This window comes from Moschus berezovskii, chromosome 1, assembly GCF_049115385.1.
Source record: "Moschus berezovskii isolate FMDL1 chromosome 1, NW_MosBer_1.0, whole genome shotgun sequence".
NCBI lineage: Eukaryota > Metazoa > Chordata > Mammalia > Artiodactyla > Moschidae > Moschus > Moschus berezovskii.
In genome coordinates this window covers 119,051,991-119,070,211 of record NC_142460.1, presented here as the reverse complement: position 1 = coordinate 119,070,211, position 18,221 = coordinate 119,051,991, and positions in this window count along the sequence as shown.

The window sequence follows — 18,221 nt, the reverse complement described above, 5'->3', positions numbered from 1 at the left end:
CCCACCCCCAATCCTTCCCAGCATCAGAGTCTTTTCCAGTGAGTCAACTCATCACATGAGGTGGCCAAAGTATTGGAGTTTCAGCTTTAGCATCAGTCCTTCCAATGAACACCCAGGACTGATCTCCTTTAGAATGGACTGGTTGGATCTCCTTGCAGTACAAGGAACTCTCAAGAGTCTTCTCCAGCACCACAGTTCAAAATCCCTCTGTAAGAGACAACTCTTCCAGACTTTGAGGAAGGGTAGTTAAGGGGAAATGTTCACATTGCATGAGAATTTCCTGTGCCATATATTTTCATGGTGAGTAAAGACTTCAGATGTCATTTAGCTCAAACCTCTTTTGCTGCTGCAATTTTCCGTGTCAGCTGGTGATGCAATACACAAGGCTCTGCAGTATGATCAGTGGAGTTAGAATGCCTGAATGTGAGTCCTGGCTCTACTCATTTAGGGTAGAGCACATATGATTTCAGGCATATAGTATATGATACTCAACCTACAGTGGTTTGACTTAAGATTTTTTTACTTTAACTGAAAACTGATGCAAAAGTAATAGGCGTTCAGTGCAAACTGGACTTTGAATTTTGATCTTTTCCCAGGCTAACAATATGTGGTATGATGATACTCCTTCATGATGCGGGGCAGTGGCAGTGAGTCTCAGCTCCCAGTCAATGAAGTCACAAGGGTAAACAACTGACACCCTATGTGTCCTGTGTTTGAACACATTTAAGGTAGGCTAGGCTAAGCTGTGATGTTCAATTGGTTAAGTGTATAAAGTATTTTCAACTTACCATGTTTCCAGCTTATGATGGGTTCGTTGGAATGTTACCCCACCATAAGTGGAGGAGCCTCTATGCATATAATTCATGTACACTCAATTCATGCAATGGTCATGTTAGTAGGAAACTCACTGTCCACCAAAGCTTTTGATTGTTAGAAAGTTATTCTTCATTATAGGCTGAAATTGGGCTCCTTTAGCTTTTACTTGGAAGATATTTCCACCTTAAAAAATGGAGAAATTTCAGGGAGGCAACTGTTGGTTCAGTTTAATGAAGTCGTTTCCAACTTTTAGAGCTTTCTAACACAAATGGACAGCTAAGGAGGGGTGATTTTCACCAGTTACAATAACCACACAGCCTCTTGATTGCAGAGAGTTCCCTGGATAAAATCCAGACTTCATAGCTTATCTGTACTGCAAGTGGACTCTGAAATGCATTCTGAAAGCACGTGAACACAGGCACAGTAAACTTTGATTTTGTACTGTAGTGACATTTATTGGCAAACCCAACTTGAAATACAGATTTACGTAAGAACATGAGCACATTATCTTGCATTGGATTCTGCAAAGGAATTAATATTCCCACAACACTCAAGTTAAACTCGGCTCTACAAGAGAGAACTGGGGATCATTCTCCTTTGTTACTATTGAATCAGTTAATACTTGTGATGAAATTTAGATTATGACATTGGCAATCAAAACCAGCCCTCGACCAGGGACTCCTGCAATGAAGAGATATTAGAAACAAAAGAAACCATGCTGCATTTTGTTAAGCTGGTTTCCAAGGTTTAACTGAACTAAATATGCTTTTGACTGAGTGACATTCTCACCATGGGTTTCCTAGTGTGAAAGGTTTATGGCAAATTTTAGGCTAATGGAAACAACTATGCTTTGGAACAGAGTTGATGTGTGCTTATCAGTTTTGAATTGATTTACAATTCATAAAGCCCTCAGATGGCAGAAAAGAATGACCACTCCATGAAGCACCTTGGTGAAGATAACAGGGTTAGTCAGCAGAGGTCTACGGTAAATCAAGACTGTGAATGGAGACTTGTAGGCCCACTGCTACTGCTGCAGTGGCCATTCAATAACACAGAGGGGCTCACCCTCCCCTCCTGTGTGGCATTTTCATGTCCTTCAATATATAATTTGAGTTATGTAGCTGAACAGCTTATTCTTTGAAGATATGACTCAAGTTGGATTATTTCTAGGGTCAAACTACTATAATTCCTAGCAATTGCATAAAGATTTACATTTGAAAATTAGAAGTATTATATAGAAAGGGCTTCCCTTGTGGCTCAATTGGTAAAGAATCTGCCTGCAATGTGGGAGACCTGGGTTCGATCCTTGGATGCGGAAGATCCCCTGGAGGAGGGAATGGCAACTGACTCCAGAATTCTTGCCTGGGGAATCCCATGGACAGAGGAGCCTGGTGGGCTATAGTCCATGGGATTGCAAAGAGTTGGACACAACTGAGTGACTAAGCACACAAATAGTATAGAAAAACATTATAGTATACTGTTTTTTTCCTTTTAAAAAAAGTAGGTCCTCAACTTTTAGGTGAATTTGCCAACTTAGAAGGGGTAATTTCTTTTGGTCATTTGAATTCAAAACTACTTCCTTATCTTGCTCTTGAAACCACTTTTATTTCTCAGTTAATTTCAGCATCATCTATTCAAGCCAACCAGGCTCAAATCTGAATCTCAAAGCAGTAGTGTCTCATCAGTTCAGTTCAGTTCAGTTCAGTCGCTCAGTCATATCCGACTCTCCGCGACCCCATGAATCACAGCACGCCAGGCCTCCCTGTCCATCACCAACTCCCGGAGTTCACTCAAACTCATGTCCATTGAGTCGGTGATGCCATCCAGCCATCTCATTCTCTGTCTTCCCCATCTCCTCCCGCCCCCAGTCCCTCCCAGCATCAGAGTCTTCTCCAGTGAGTCAACTTGTCGCATGAGGTGGCCAGAGTATTGGAGTTTCAGCTTTAGCATCAGTCCTTCCAACGAACACCCAGGATTGATCTCCTTTAGAATGGACTGGTTGGATCTCCTTGCAGTCCAAGGGACTCTCAAGAGTCTTCTCCAGCACCACAGTTCAAAAGCATCAATTCTTCGGCGATCAGCCTTCTTCACAGTCCAACTCTCATTGGAACTTACAGGATCCTCAGTCTAATCACCTGTATGCTACTTAAAGCTTTACCATTATTTAGTTTGTGATTCCCCAAGTATTTGAGTACCTACTCAGTACCAGGCACTGTACTCATTCTACTGAGTAGTACTGATTCTAATCATTTTGCCCAATATGAAGCACGTCTGGAAAGAAAGGAGATATGCAGCCATGAAATTAAAAGACTCTTGCTCCTTGGAAGAAAAGCTATGATAAACCTAGACAGTATATTAAAAAGCAGAGGGATTACTTTGCTGAAAAAGGTCCGTCTAGTCAAAGTTATGGTATTTCCAGTTGTCATGTATGATGAGAAAGTTGGACCGTAAAGAAGGCTGAGCATCAAAGAATTGATGGTTTTGAACTGTGGTGTTGGAGAAGACTCTTGATAGTCCCTTGAACTGTAAGGAGATCAAACCAGTCAATTCTAAAGGAAATGAACCCTGAATATTCATTGGAAAGACTGATGCTGAAGCTGAAGCTCCAATACTTTGGCCACCTGATGCAAAGAGCCGACTCCCTGGAAAAGACCCTGATTCTGGGAAAGACAGAAGGCAGGAGGAAAAGGGGAAGACAGAAGATGAGATAGTTGGATGGCATCACCGACTCAATGGACATGAGTTTCAGCAAGCTCCGGGAGATGGTGAAGGACAGAGAAGCCTGACCTGCTGCAGTCCATGGGGTCTCAAAGAGTCGGACACGACTGAGCAACTAAACACCAACATATTCATAGCAAGTCACAGCCTGCACTAGTGGAAGAGACATCTAAGAACATTTTAATACGATGAGTGAGTGCTTTGCAGGGGTCATGTTGAGGACTGCGGAAAAGAGAGGAAGGGTGTCTAGTCCAGAGGAGGCTCCAGGAAGGGAAGTTGAGCTTGCTTTCTAGAATAAGGAACACTAGAACTGAATCCTGAAGGGTGAACAGGAGTGATCCAGGTGACTGGCAAGTGTGTGTCCCAGGCAGGGAAAGGGCAAAAGTGCAGAAAGTCCATGTGTATCTCTGTGAATCTTGGTCTTCTCATCTGTAAGTGTTTACTTTATAGGAGCGTTGTGAGGTATAAATGAGAAAATGCTTATAACAAGCATACTAAGTGCTCACCAAATTATTATTGTTATTATTCTCATCATCATCATTGTTATTACAACTGCTGTAATATATCAATGTAGAGATATACACAGTAACCATATAGCAACAAGATGACCTCCCCAGGCCCCAAATTCTGGCCCAATAAATATCCTAACATATCTATAGTTGGAGTGTTCCAACCTGAAACAATCTCAGAGCCTAAAGTTACTAGATACCTAAAGTCATAACAACTCCCCTTGCTTGCTGACATTCCATATTTACTAAGAACCATGTTGGTTTGCCTTCCCTTAGATCCCAGTCACATGGCAAATAGATGGGGAAACAACGGGAACAGTGAGAGACTTTATATTCTTGGGCTCCAAAATCATTGCAGATGGTGACTACAGCCATGAAATTAAAAGACTCTTGCTCCTTGGAAGAAAAGCTATGACAAACCTAGACAGCGTATCAAAAAGCAGAGATATTACTTTGCCAACAAAGGTCCATCTAGTCAAAGCTATGGTTTTTCCAGTGGTCATGTATGGATGTGAGAATTGGGCCATAAAGAAAGCTGTGTGCCAAAGAATCGATGCTTTTGAACTGTGGTGTTAGAAAAGACTTTTGAGAGTCCCTTGGACTGCTAGGAGATCAAACCAGTCAATCCTAAAAGAACTCAGTCCTGAATACTCACTGGAAGGACTGATGCTGAAGCTGAAGCTCTAATACTTTGGCCACCTGATGCAAAGAACTGACTCATTTGAAAAGACCCTGATGCTGGGCAAGACTGAAGGCAGGAGGAGAAGAGGATGACAGAAGATCAGATGGTTTGATGGCATCACTGACTCGATGAACATGAGTTTGAGCAAGTTCTGGGATCTGACAGGAGTTGCCAGCCCATGGCCCAGAGGCTGGGGACTCCTAGTTTAAGATATCAAAAATTGGTTTCCCTATATATAAAATATACTTTTAGCACCCTATATATAAAATATTAGATGAATAATGGAAACAGCAGATCCTATACACTGGGAGATAAAAATTAAAGAAAGTAATCATGGGATGGAGAAATACCTAATGGGGTAGATGAAATATTGTTCTGACTTTCCCAGGATTTTGCTTGCCCATGCCCTCCTGCTGAGATAGATATGCTTTTGCAAGGCAGAACTGGAGATAAGTAAATAGGATGGTGGTTATCCACTTTTATCATCACAGCACTTCACATCACAGTTCAAGAAAATGCTAATGAAGAAAATTCTGTGAGTTTGTGGAATCAGAACCCAAATTACTTTCAGAATTTAAAAGAATCAGAGTAGGAGGATTCTCTGGTGATCCATTGATTAAGACTTCACATTCCAATATGGGAGGTGTGGGTTCCATCCCTGGTTGCGGAGCTAAGATATCCCACATGCCTCACGGCCAAAAAGTCAAAACATAAAACAGAAGCAATATTGTAACAAATTCAATGAAGACTTTAAAAAGTGGTCCACTTAAAAAAAAAAAAGAATCAGGGTTAGTACAGCACCAACCACTTAATCCAATGAAACAGAAAAGCACTGATGACAATGATCTTCAAGCATTAGGAAAACAACCCCAGGGCTCCCGCTGACAGGACACTTTTCCCAAAGCACTATTAATTATAAAGCATTATCAGCTAACTGCAGGCAGTGGACACCCTTTCTATCTTAACTAGAGTGCAACAGCCTTTTAGTTAGTGGGGCTTGCTCAGTCTTTGAAATTGTCTTAATCATTAGTGAACTAGTTAAACAATAACGTTAGGAGATAAAAATAATCAGCAGTGTCACTTGGGAACAAGTCTAAAGTAGAATTGGTGGCTAGAGGCTCTGGGTACAGGCATTCCTGATTGTGCAGATTGATGGCTGACAATTCCAGCCAGAGCGTCATCCTGGCCTCATGGTTACACAATATCATGAGATCATTGTTGCAGGCTGATTTCTGCTCAGTGTGACATGTGTGTGAGATGGGAAAAGTGCTACCAAGGCATTTCTAGTCCGCTCTCAATCATTCAGAAATTGATGATGCAGTTAGCAGATTTTTGAAACTCGTGTTCCTTTCAGTGCTCTCTTTTTTGGGTCCATTTCACTGATTGTTAATGGCTCCACCTGGGGAGGTCTGGCAATGATGCTGAAACTCAGTCAAGCCTCCTTGACTGTTCTGGATAAAGGTTTTGAGTGTCAGCTCAGAGACTGTGAAGAGAAGCTCAAATCGTGCTTCAGAATTATCTCTGAGTTTTGTTGATTGGCATATTACTCTTCTACTGCAAGTCACCCATAGTTAACAGAATAAACAAGGCTTAATTTATTTGGTTTTGATTCATGTTTTGATGACTGACCAGATGTAGAAAAAGATGGGGAAAAAAATCTCTCTTAAAGTAACCTGAGACAATAAGAAGACATTGCCTTTTGTTTTATCCAGCTTTTACAAAACACTAAATTTACTTTTTATGAACTTTATACATTAAAATTCACTTTATTTGATATACAATTCTATTTTTGACAAATATATATTTCAATAAACCATCATTGCAATCATAATAATTTGTATTATTCCTTCAGCCTGAAAAAATGCTTAGAAAATGTCTTTAGAATTTCTTTTACAATAGATCTACTGGTAACAAAAATTCCTTGTTTTTTCCTTCATCTGAAAATGTTTTTTCTTTCCCTTCATCCTGAAGGATATTTTCCCTAGGTATACCACATTTCTTTTGGTCCTTCTAGTTGTTGTTTTCCAAATTTGGTACTTTTCTCCATTTGCGGCTAATTGTTTTGGCTAGTGTAAAGTAGGCATCTAACTTTATTTTTTCTAACTTGTTAGTATATATTTGGGCTTCCCAGGTGGCACTAGTGGTAAAGAACTCTCCTGCCAATGCAGGAGATTAAAGAGACGTGGGTTCAATTCCTGAGTTGGGAAGATCCCCTGGATGGCATAGCAACCCACTCCAATATTCTTGCCTGGAAAATCCCATGGACAGAAGAGCCTGGAGGGCTACAGTCCATAGGGTCAGAAAGAGTCGGACAGCACTAAATCGACTTAGCACTGCACAAGCATATATTCAGTAGCATTTGTCATGTTATAAATAATTTCCCTGGTAGCTCAACTGGTAAAGAATCCCTCTGCAATGCAGGAGACCCCAGTTTGATCCCTGGGTTGGGAAGATCCCCTGGAGGAGGGCATGGCGACCCTGTCCAGTATTCTTGCCTGGAGAAACATGGGGTCACAAAGAGTCAGAGATGACTGAGCAACTAAGCATAGCATGTATACTTTCCACTTGTTTGAAATACCCATTTTATCAAGTGTTAATTACTTTTATATAGTTGTAATTCTATTTTGTCATAAGTATGTGTATTTGTTGATGTTGTCATTCAGTTGCTAAGTCATATCCAACTCTTTTCGACTTCATGGACTGTAGTATGCCAGGTTCCTCTATACTCCACTAACTCACAGAGTTTGCTCAGATTCATGTCCATTGAGTCAGTGGACATGACTCTAACCATCCTATCCCCTGCTGCCACTTTCTCCTTTGCCCTCATTTTTTCCCAGCATCAGAGTCTTTTCCAATGAGTCACCTCTTCCCATCACGTGGTCAAAGTATTGGAGCTTCAGCTTCAGCAACAGTCCTTCCAGTGAATATTCAGGGTTGATTTTCTTTAGGATTGACTGGTTTGATATCCTTGCATTCCCAGATGGAGGGGACACATGTATACCTATGGCTGATTCACATTGTTGTATGGCAGAAACCAACACAACATTGTAAAGTAATTATCCTCGAATTAAAAATAAATAAATTTAAGAGAAAAGATCACACTGCTTTTAAATGCTAAAAAAAGAAAAAAGAATCTTCAGCACCATGATTTGAAAGCATCAATTCTTTAGCGCTCAGTCTTCTTTATGATCAAACTCTCACATCGGTACATGACTAATGGAAACGCCATAACTTTGACCATACGGATCTTTGTTGGCAAACTGATGTCTCTGCTTTTTAATATGCTGTCTAGGTTTGTCATGGCTGTTCCTCCAAGGAGCAAGTGTCTTTTAATTTCATGGCTACAGTCACTGTCCCACAGTGATTTTGGAGCCCAAGAAAAGAAAATCTGTCATCGCTTCCACTTTTTCCCCTTCTATTTGCCAGGAAGTGATGGGACTGGATGCCATGATCTTAGTTGTTTTAATGTTAAGCTTTAAGCCAGTTTTTTCACTTTCCTCTTTCACTCTCATCAAGAAGCTCTTTAGTTCCTCTTCACTTTCTGCCATTAGAGTGGTATCATCTGCATATCTGAGGTTGTTGATATTTCTTCTGGCAATCGTAATTCCAGCTTGTGATTCATTCAGCCCAGAATTTCACATGATGTGCTCAGCATTTATGTTAAATAAGCAGGATGACAATATACAGCCTTGTTGTACTCCTTCCCAATTTTGAACCAGTCCTTTGTTCCATGTAAGGTTCTAACTGTTGCTGCTTGACCAGCATACAAGTTTCTCAGGAGACAAGTAAGGTGGTCTGGTACTCCCATCTCTTTTCCCACAGTTTGTTGTGATCTGCATAGTCAAAGGCTTTAGCATAGTCAATGAAGCAGAAGCAGATGTTTTTTGGAACTCCCTTGCTTTCTCCATGATCCAGTGAATGTTTGCAATTTGGTTTCTGGTTCCTCTGCCAGCTTATACATCTCAAAGATCTTGGTTCACATACTGTTTGAACCTAGCCTGAAGGATTTTGAGCATAACCTTGCTAGCATGTAAAATGAATGCAATTGTACAGTAGTTTGAACATTCTTTGGCATTGCCCTTCTTTGGGACTGGAATGAAAACTAACCTTTTCCAGTCTTGTGGTCACTGCTGAGTTTTCCAAATTTGCTGACTTAATGAGTGCAGCCCTTTGACAGCATCATCTTTTAGGGTTTTAAATAGCTCGGTTGGAATTCCACTACCTCCTCTAGCTTTGTCTTTAGTAATACTTCCTAAGGCCCACTTGACTTCACACTCCAGGATGTCCAGCTCTAGATAAGTGACACACCATCGTGGTTATCCAGGTCACTGAGACTTTTTTTGTAGAGTTCTGTGTATTCTTCTGTGCTGCCTCTTCTTAATCTCTTCTGTTTCTGTTAAGTCCTTGCCTTTTCTGTCTTTTACCATGCCCATCCTTGCATGAAATCTTGATATCTCCAATTTTCTTGAAGAGATCTCTGGTCTTCCCCATCTATTTTTTCCCTCTGTTTCAAGAAGGCCTCCTTATCTCATGCCACAATTTTATATTGATACATTTTTAGTATTGCTGGAATTAGCAAATGAAAATATGGGCCACTCAGTTAAATTTGAACTTCAGATAAACAGTGAATAATTGTTCAGCACATGTATGTTTCAAACATTTCATGAGATTCCAAAATTCAGATATAACTGATTCACCTGTATTTTTCTCAGTCACTCAGTTGTGTCTGACTCTATGTGACCTCATGAACTGCAGCACAGCAGGCTTCTCTGTCCATCACCAACTCCCAGAGTTTGCTCAAACTTATGTCCATCAAGTCAGTGATGTCATCCAACCATCTCATCCTCTTGTCATCCCCTTCCCCTCTGGCAATAATAAATTCCAGTGTCTGCCACACCTATTTCCCACAATCCTTTTTCTTTTACAGAATGTTCTTTTTTTTAAAAAAAAAAAAAAGTGAAGAGTAAAATCCTTTAAGAAATTGATGGGTAGGTGTGAAAGAGTACCCCAGAGGGACTTCTCTTGTGGCCCAGTGGTCAAGAATCTGCCTTGCAATGCAGAGTATGAAGGTTTGATCTTTGGTCAGAGAACTAAGATCCTACATGCTGCAGAGCAACCAAGCCTGTGTGCCACAACTACTGAGCCAGTATGCCACAACTAGAGAGTCTGTGTGTTGCAATGAAAGATCCCACCATGACACAATGAAGATCCTGCATGCTGCGACTAAGACCCAACTCGGCCAAATAAATAAATGTTCTTTTTTTGAAAAAAAGACTGCACCAGCAAAAGTAAACAAAAATGGGCTACATTTTCATTCTTCAAAATAGAATATTAAAACATGTTAATTCCTCCAAGACAAGTTGGTCCTGTTTCTACTTCCAGCCCTCCCCCATTGTGTCTTTTCTTTTTCTCTCCTGAAGGTAAAACTTCCTTACCATTTGTTATAGACTGAATGTTTATGTCCTCTTAAATTCATATGTTGACATCCTAACACTGAAGTGACTCTCCTTAGAGATGGGGCCTCTGAGGAGGTGATAAAGGTTAAATGAGGTCATAAGGGTAAGCCTCTAATTTGATAGAGCTGATGCCCTTATAAGAAGAGGAAAAAACACTAGAACGTTTTCTGCCTTGTGAAGAGAAGTGACCATCTGCCACCCAGGAAGAGAGCCCTCACTAGGAACCAAATCAGCTGGCACCTTAATCTTGGACTTCTTAGCTACTAGAACTGTGAAAATTTCTGTTATTGAGCTTACACAGTCTATGGTATTTTGTTATGGCAGTCTGAGAAGACAAACACATCATTTGAGGACTAAATTATGTACATATTTCATACTGCATTTCAGTTAAAATTAAAAAAAATTTATTGTACCTTGCAAAATCCTATAATGTAAGCAAAATCTGTGCTATCTTTATTTTCATTTCACATTAAGAGCAAATGATTGAAACTTTAGAGAATTGTGTAAACTGCCCAAGATGACTCAGCTGATAATTCTATAGGCAGGGTTTAGCATTAGGGTGCAATTGATTTATAGGAGTTGGTTCAGGAATCGATGATCTTCAGGATTCCTGCTCAGGGTAGGAGCTCATCTAGTACTTTCTCTGCAGAAAATGAAGAGTCAACCTTATACAAGCAATCTCAACTTTTTTACTGTTTGTCTCAAAATGTCTTCATATCGTTTTTCATTTAAAATTTTTCTCTCATCTGTCTCCTCCTTTCTGATATCACTGCCTATAAATTTTTTTATGTTAAACTTTCCCATGCTTCACTTATCCTCTCTCATGTGTCTTAAAATTCTTCTCTATTTCTCTTTTCCCTTAGTCTGTAAATACATTCATGCATTCCTGCGTTGTAATAAAGTTCTTTATTGTTCTGCAAACTGCAGACCTATTTCTCCTTTTCTTCTCACCATCTATTTCTGAAAGAAGTTTAATTCCCCCCCACATTTTTTTTAGTCTATTATAAGCATAATATACATGCACAGTGAAGGAAACTTGGACCACATGCTCACACACACATACAAACATACACATCGGAACACCAACCCCAACTGTAACCCTAATCTAGCTGAAATCCATCATCTATCCATAAGCACTAACTACTGTGCATTCTTTTTTCCTCTCTCCCTCCTCTCTCTTCTCCTTCCCTTTCTACCCCTCTTTACTCTCTGAGCCTCTCTCATCTATCTAAAATATATTTGGTATATATAATCTCATCCACCTTTGTGCTGTGTAACATTTTATCAGTTGATTCACTAGTTTAAAATATTTATTGTTATGTAATAATTTTTTATTTTTATAAAGTAATGCATGTCTATAGTTTACAGGTCAAATAGTAGTACAGGCTTATGTTACATATATTTGAAAAAAACACAATAAGTTCTTGCCCCAGCCTTCTTCAACCATGAATTTTCTTATAGGTGAATATTTGAAAAATTTTTGTAGTTGCTGCTGTTTAGTTGCTAAGTTGTGTCTGACTCTTTTGCAACACTATGGATTGTAGCCCACCAGGTTCCTCTGTCCATGGGATTTTCCCAGCAAGAATACTGGAATGGGTTGCCATTTCCTCCTCCAGGGGATCTTCACAACCCAGGAATTGAACCTGTATCTCCTGTATCTCTTGCATTGGCAGGTGGATTCTTTACACTGAGCCACCAGGGAAGCCCCTTGAAAAATTTTTAACTGTTTCTTAAAGCTTTAGGAGAGTGAAAAGGTTGGCTTGAAGCTCAACATTCAGAAAACAAAGATCATGGCATCTGGTCCCATCACTTCATGGGAAATAGATGGAAAAACAGTGGAAACAGTGTCAGACTTCATTTTTTTGGGCTCCAAAATCACTGCAGATGCTGATTGCAGCCATGAAATTAAAAGATGCTTACTCCTTGGAAGGAAAGTTATGACCAACCTTGATAATGTATTAAAAAGCAGAGACATTACTTTGCCAACAAAGGTCTGTCTAGTCAAGGCTATGGTTTTTCCCGTGGTCATGTATGGATGTGAGAGTTGGACTGTGAAGAAAGCTGATCGCCGAAGAATCGATGCTTTTGAACTGTGGTGTTGGAGAAGACTCTTGAGAGTCCCTTGTACCGCAAGGAGCTCCAACCAGTCCATTCTAAGGGAGATCGATCCTGTGTGTTCATTGGAAGGACTGATGCTAAAGCTGAAACTGCAATACTTTGGCCACCTCATGCGACGAGTTGACTCACTGGAAAAGACTCTGATGCTGGGAAAGGTTGGGGGCGGGAGGAGAAGGGGACGACAGAGAATGAGATGGCTGATGGCATCACCGACTCTGTGGACATGAGTTTGAGTGAACTCCAGGAGTTGGTGATGGACAGGGAGGCCTGGTGTGCTGTGATTCATGGGGTCGCGGAGAGTCGGACACGACTGAGCGACTGAACTGAACTGAACTGAAAGCTTTAATTTCCACGTGCAAGTTCATATGTTGTATTGTTTGGGTCTCAACAGAAGCAGCTGACCCACTGTAAAGGAATGGTTAAAGAAGCTTAATGAAGAAACAGTTTACAAAGGAGGGGGCCAAGTTAAGGAACAGCAAGGGATGGTCAAGTACCTGGGAGTAGTAGTAGTAGAATTCACAGTAGTATGATGCCGTTACCAACTCCGGGATTAAAAGAGGCAAGATTTGGGGGAATGATTACCAGAACCCAGTAATGAGTATAACTGGAGCTATACAGAAGCTCTGGCCATAAGTGGAGGAATACAGTCACTGCCCAAGGAGAGGGAGGCTGGAAGCTGAAGGAAACAATAGCCTTTCTTCTCCCTCTTCTTATCCTTCCATTTCCCACCAGGGCAGCCCATTAAGCAAACTCAACTAGAAGCCAAAGACAAGGAACCTAGATGATACAGTCTGAAGAGACCTACTTTCTGCATCACAGAGCAGAGTACAAGGGGTAAACATAGGCTGCAGGAGCACTGGGAAAATTACCAGCGCATAGCCTCATATGGATATTTTTTGCTTTATAGATTTTGGTGGCTATGTGTCAACAACTTACTGTGTTAATTATCATTGAGCTTTTCCTCACAATTCTTCACCTTTCTTTTCCACGGATCTCGTAATACAGTACTATTAGAAATTTTATTTGAAAATGACAATTGTAACAATATCCAGTGTTTTACATAATTGTGTAAATAATTATTCACCATTGAGTTAAGTAGTGCAACAGGACATTTGTTTTCTCTGTTGCTCCCTACCACACTCTCTCCCCAGGAATTCATAATCGGCTCGTATTTGCGTTTGTTCAGTTTTCTATGTGTTTGGCACTATTCTTTTTTCCGAAAGGTTCCAAATTATTCCTCATGTGGCCAAACACATCAGAGGATATTTTAGTTCTGTTTCCCCAGAGCCTTCTCTTGCTTGCTTCAGTCTGAACTGGCTGTCTTCTAGGCCCTGGTGCTTGCCGTCACCTGACTCATGCCCTGAGACTTTTCTTTCATTCTCCCCTTTTGCTGAATTCCGTGTCTTCCACTCTCAGTTTTTCCTCTCTCTCTCTCTTTGGCACAATACACATTCCTCTTGCTTCAGGAGAGAAAGCACAGTATAGGTAAATTTTTGAGTCTTGCATGTCTGGAAATATACTTAATTGTACTTTGACACTCAGCTGATAGTACATCTGGGAACAGAATTCTAGGCTGAAAATCATTTTCCCTTAGAATTTTGTAGGTATTGCTCCACAGCCTTTCAGCTTTCACAGCTGCTGTTCAGATCTGACATGCTTTTATGAATCCTGTTTCTTTGTATGTGACCTGTCTTTACTTTCTGGATGCTTTTATGTGTATTTTACTTGCTAGCATTCTTAAATTTCATGTTGAAAATTTAAAAATAAGAAAATAAATAATTTCATCAAAAATGGTTATGGTGAGTAACAAATTACTATGGTAATTAAATGCTATTGGATAAATAGAGCATAGCAGTTTTTAACTGTATATATATCTTTTGATAAGTTATATCCTTTGCAGCTATTTAAACATATGATGAAAAATTTTAGATGTCAACTAAAAATTTTTAAAACCACTAACTTAGTTTTTCCTCTTCTGTCCCTTGTGCCACAACTATTTGTTTTTAAAGTTTAGCTTCTTTATGAGAATGCAGGTGATTGAGGATAGGGACCATGTTTTCTAAGCTTTGTATCTTTTACAAAACTTTAATAAAGTGTTGTGTTCATAATAGGAGCTCAATTAAATACTTACTGAATTGAAGTATTTCTATTTTCATCAAAGGGAGTCCTTCATTCCTCTTCAACTGTTCTTACCTAGCCTACTGGTTAGTTTTCCCTACTAAACTGATATTCAAAACAACTGCTTGATGGAAATAATATTGGATTTAAAATGCAACTCACATATTATCTTTAAAATGAGAACAGGAAAAATACTGTGAGAAGGAAATTATTATATACAGTAAACCAATACCAATTTTCTTAAATGTGGTTATTTTCTATATAAAATAAAGTAACACAATAATTAGAAATATATTTATTGACATAAAACTGTAGCATATACACACCTAAATGCACCTAAAACCAGTGCATTTTCATGATGATTCTTTCTAACGTGCACCCAATTGGAAAGCAGTAAAAACACCAGCAGATGGCTCAAGAGTGGTTGGCAATAAACCCTTTCTCCTCAGATCACTAATATATGATTGTAATGAAAAATTATATTTTTTCACACTTTACTCAGCACCTTTGTTTAGGACACTGTAAGCACAAGATACTGCGTAACATTGCTTTGCTATGTATACAATAATAAGCTAGCAAGAAATATTCATGTACACTAGTTTTTACACTTTTGTCATTATTTTTACACCTTTTTAGGTAATTTAATATTTTAAATGTTTTTAATTTTATTTCCATATTTATTTGACTGTGCCAGATCTTCGCTGTAGCACACAAGATCTTCCATCTTCATTGCGGTACACAGAATCTTTTAGTTTCGGCATGTGGGATCTAGTTCCCCCACCAGGGATGGAACCAAGCCCCCTCCACTGGGAGCACAGAGTCAGCCCCTGGACTACCACAGAAGTCCTCATTTTTGTACTTTTTGCATCTCATCAAGAAGGCTTTTCCTTGTCCTATGATTTAATCCTGTTGTTACATTTATATATGATACATAGCATTTTATTTTGTACTTAGCATTATCCAAAGAAATAATACTACATATAGACCTCTTAAAAATAACTTAGGCAAAAGCAAATTTAAAAAATACAAGAAAAACTCTTATACCCTACTTAGAAATATCAAGTATGGTTTAAGTATTAGACAGCCTAATATTCCCCCTAATTCTAACAATTCCCTTGTCATTGTGGGATTGTTGCTGGAAGTAAGAAAATATTATATTGCGCTTATAAAACTTTCTTTTATTCAAAAGAAAAAAATTGGAACTATCTTATATATGATAGTTCTGTGTCCTAACAGTATTGTCATGAATACTAACTTTAGGTAACATTTATTGAGTGCCCTCTCTGTACCAGGCACTCTGCTTAGCACTTTATGTTTAATCCTCACAGCTCTCTGAGGTAGGTATATTACTGAGTGCATTTTATTTACAAAGTGCTCTTCACTGAAGTGACGGAAGGCAGGAAATGCAGGTGATCTTCCTGAACTCAATAGACTGAGCTCCTTGAGGCGAGGCATTCTCTTACTGCGTCTCAGAGCACATGACAGTGCTGATCCTATAGAAGGGAGTGGGGAAGAGGAAGTGAGAGGAGATCCCTGCACTGGTGTCAGGACAGGGGACAATACTAGATGTAGCAGATGAACGACCGGATCATGCTCCGAGCAAGTGAAGAGAAGATCGCATGTAAGGATGTTTGACTATGAAAACGACTCCACAGAAATGATAGTGTACTATGAAAATTAAGCATTCAAACTCACATCTAATTTCCCTGGGATTAAATCTAATTAATTAGTGCCAATCTTATTATATATTATGATGCATATTACTGAGAACCTAGGAGTTTTTATTATCTTAAGCTAGTTCCTTTGTTTTAGTATGAAGCTTTAACCACTTATTTCATCTGAATGTTTCTTTTCAACTCACTTGTATCTTTGCAAGGAAAAAATTATGAAAGGGAAACAATATATGCTATTTACATTTCTCTGAGGCAGAAAACTTCAGGGTCTGAGTTTTGAGTATTTGTGGTCAGTCAGAAAAATTAATCAAAACTGAAAAGGGGTCTTGTGGGTTCTTTATTTAAACTCTTACTTCTTCTTGTTCAGTCACTAAGTCATGTCTGACTCTGCGATCCCACGGACTATAACCAACCAGGCTCCTCTGTCCATTGGGTTTTCTAGGCAAGAATACTGGAGGGGTCAAGCCACTCCAGTACTCTTGCCTAGAAAATCCCATGGATGGAGGAGCCTGGTAGGCTGCAGTCCTTGGGGTCGCTAGCGGTCGGACACGAGTGAGCGACTTCACTTTCACTTTTCACTTTCACACATTGGAGAAGGAAATGGCAACCCACTCCAGTGTTCTTGCCTGGAGAATCCCAGGGACGGGGGAGCCTGGTGGGCTTCCGTCTATGGGGTCACACAGAGTCGGACACGACTGAAGTGACTTAGCAGCAGCAGCAGCAGCTATTTCTTTCTCTAGGGGATCTTCCTGACTCAGGGATTGAACCAGCATTTGCTGCATTGGCAGGCAGATTCTTTACCACTGGCAGGCAGATTCTTTACCACTGAGTCATCAGGGAAGTCCTAAACACTTACTACTTTATTCTAAATGAAATCAGGAATAGTGATTTGAATAAATCACATTCATCACCTGTAAATATGTTAAATTTCTTTACTGGTGCAACTTTGGGCTTCTCATAGGCCACCAGCATCCTGAAGAAGACAGGAGCCAGGGGATGAGCCATTTTCCTGCTTACGCCCGACTCCAAGTCCCTACTTCTCTCTCTTTTTTTTTTAACTGAGTTCACAGTTTAGAAGAAAAAGGTCTACCAAACTATTTAAGCTCACATTGTGTCCTGGAACAGCTAAGGGAACATAGTTGATCCCAAACTGGCTGAAAAGAGACAAAAATCAAAGTGAGAAGAAATAATTTCATGTAGCTTGGAATGTCAAATTACATAAAGGTAAACAACTTTGGTCAAAGAAAAAAAAGAACAAAACAAAACAAAACCCCTCAAGTGTTCCGTATTTTTCTTCCAGTCTTAAAAAGAACTTTTAAAAAGAGAAAGTGCCTTTCTCTTCCATACATTAAAGCAAACGTAAAAAGGATTGATTCAGCACTCCACTTTGTGAGGAAAAGAGCCTGGAGATATTTCTGCTCCCTGCTAAGCCTTTGGTATCCTTTAGAACTCTATTTCCATAGTTGCAAAATTGACTGAGTGAAAGTCTGTTTAATCATCTGTGTATTTCCAATTTGTCTTCATAGGTAAAAGCACTTAGTACTTGGCACATAAGTAGTGTACAATAAATGTTAGCGATTGTAATAAAACAGCTTAGATAGCTCCATATACTGCAAAACCAAAAAGGAAACACCAAAAAGAATGATTGCTTTATGTTTGGGAACTCAGTCTTTCCAGGAAAATTAAATAAGGATTTTGATCAAGGCTGAACGTCAATGTTTTTGAATTTTCAGGAGGTCACCCTCAGGATCTTCCAACCCTACCTTTTCAACCTATTTTAAAACATGATAGTTCAGAAATATTTTTTAACAAACAGAGCAATCTTTTGCTTCCAATTTCCTGCGTTAGACTGCTGTTATCTTATTTGAAGTTTGAGGAGATAAACAAATGTTTGATTTATCACTGTTTGAGTGTATTTTATAATACAACTCAGAAAACCAGGCTGTGGTCAATAAAAAAGCAAAACAAAATATAGCTCAAGGGATTGAGCCAGCAAGGAATTAGCACAAGTTTATGACAGTTGTTATTATTAACTGATAACCCATGCTAAATGACCAGGCCTTTTAGTGTTTAATTTTACAAAAACCATTTGGTCATCAAAGTAACAAAAAAAAATTTTTTTTGGTACTAA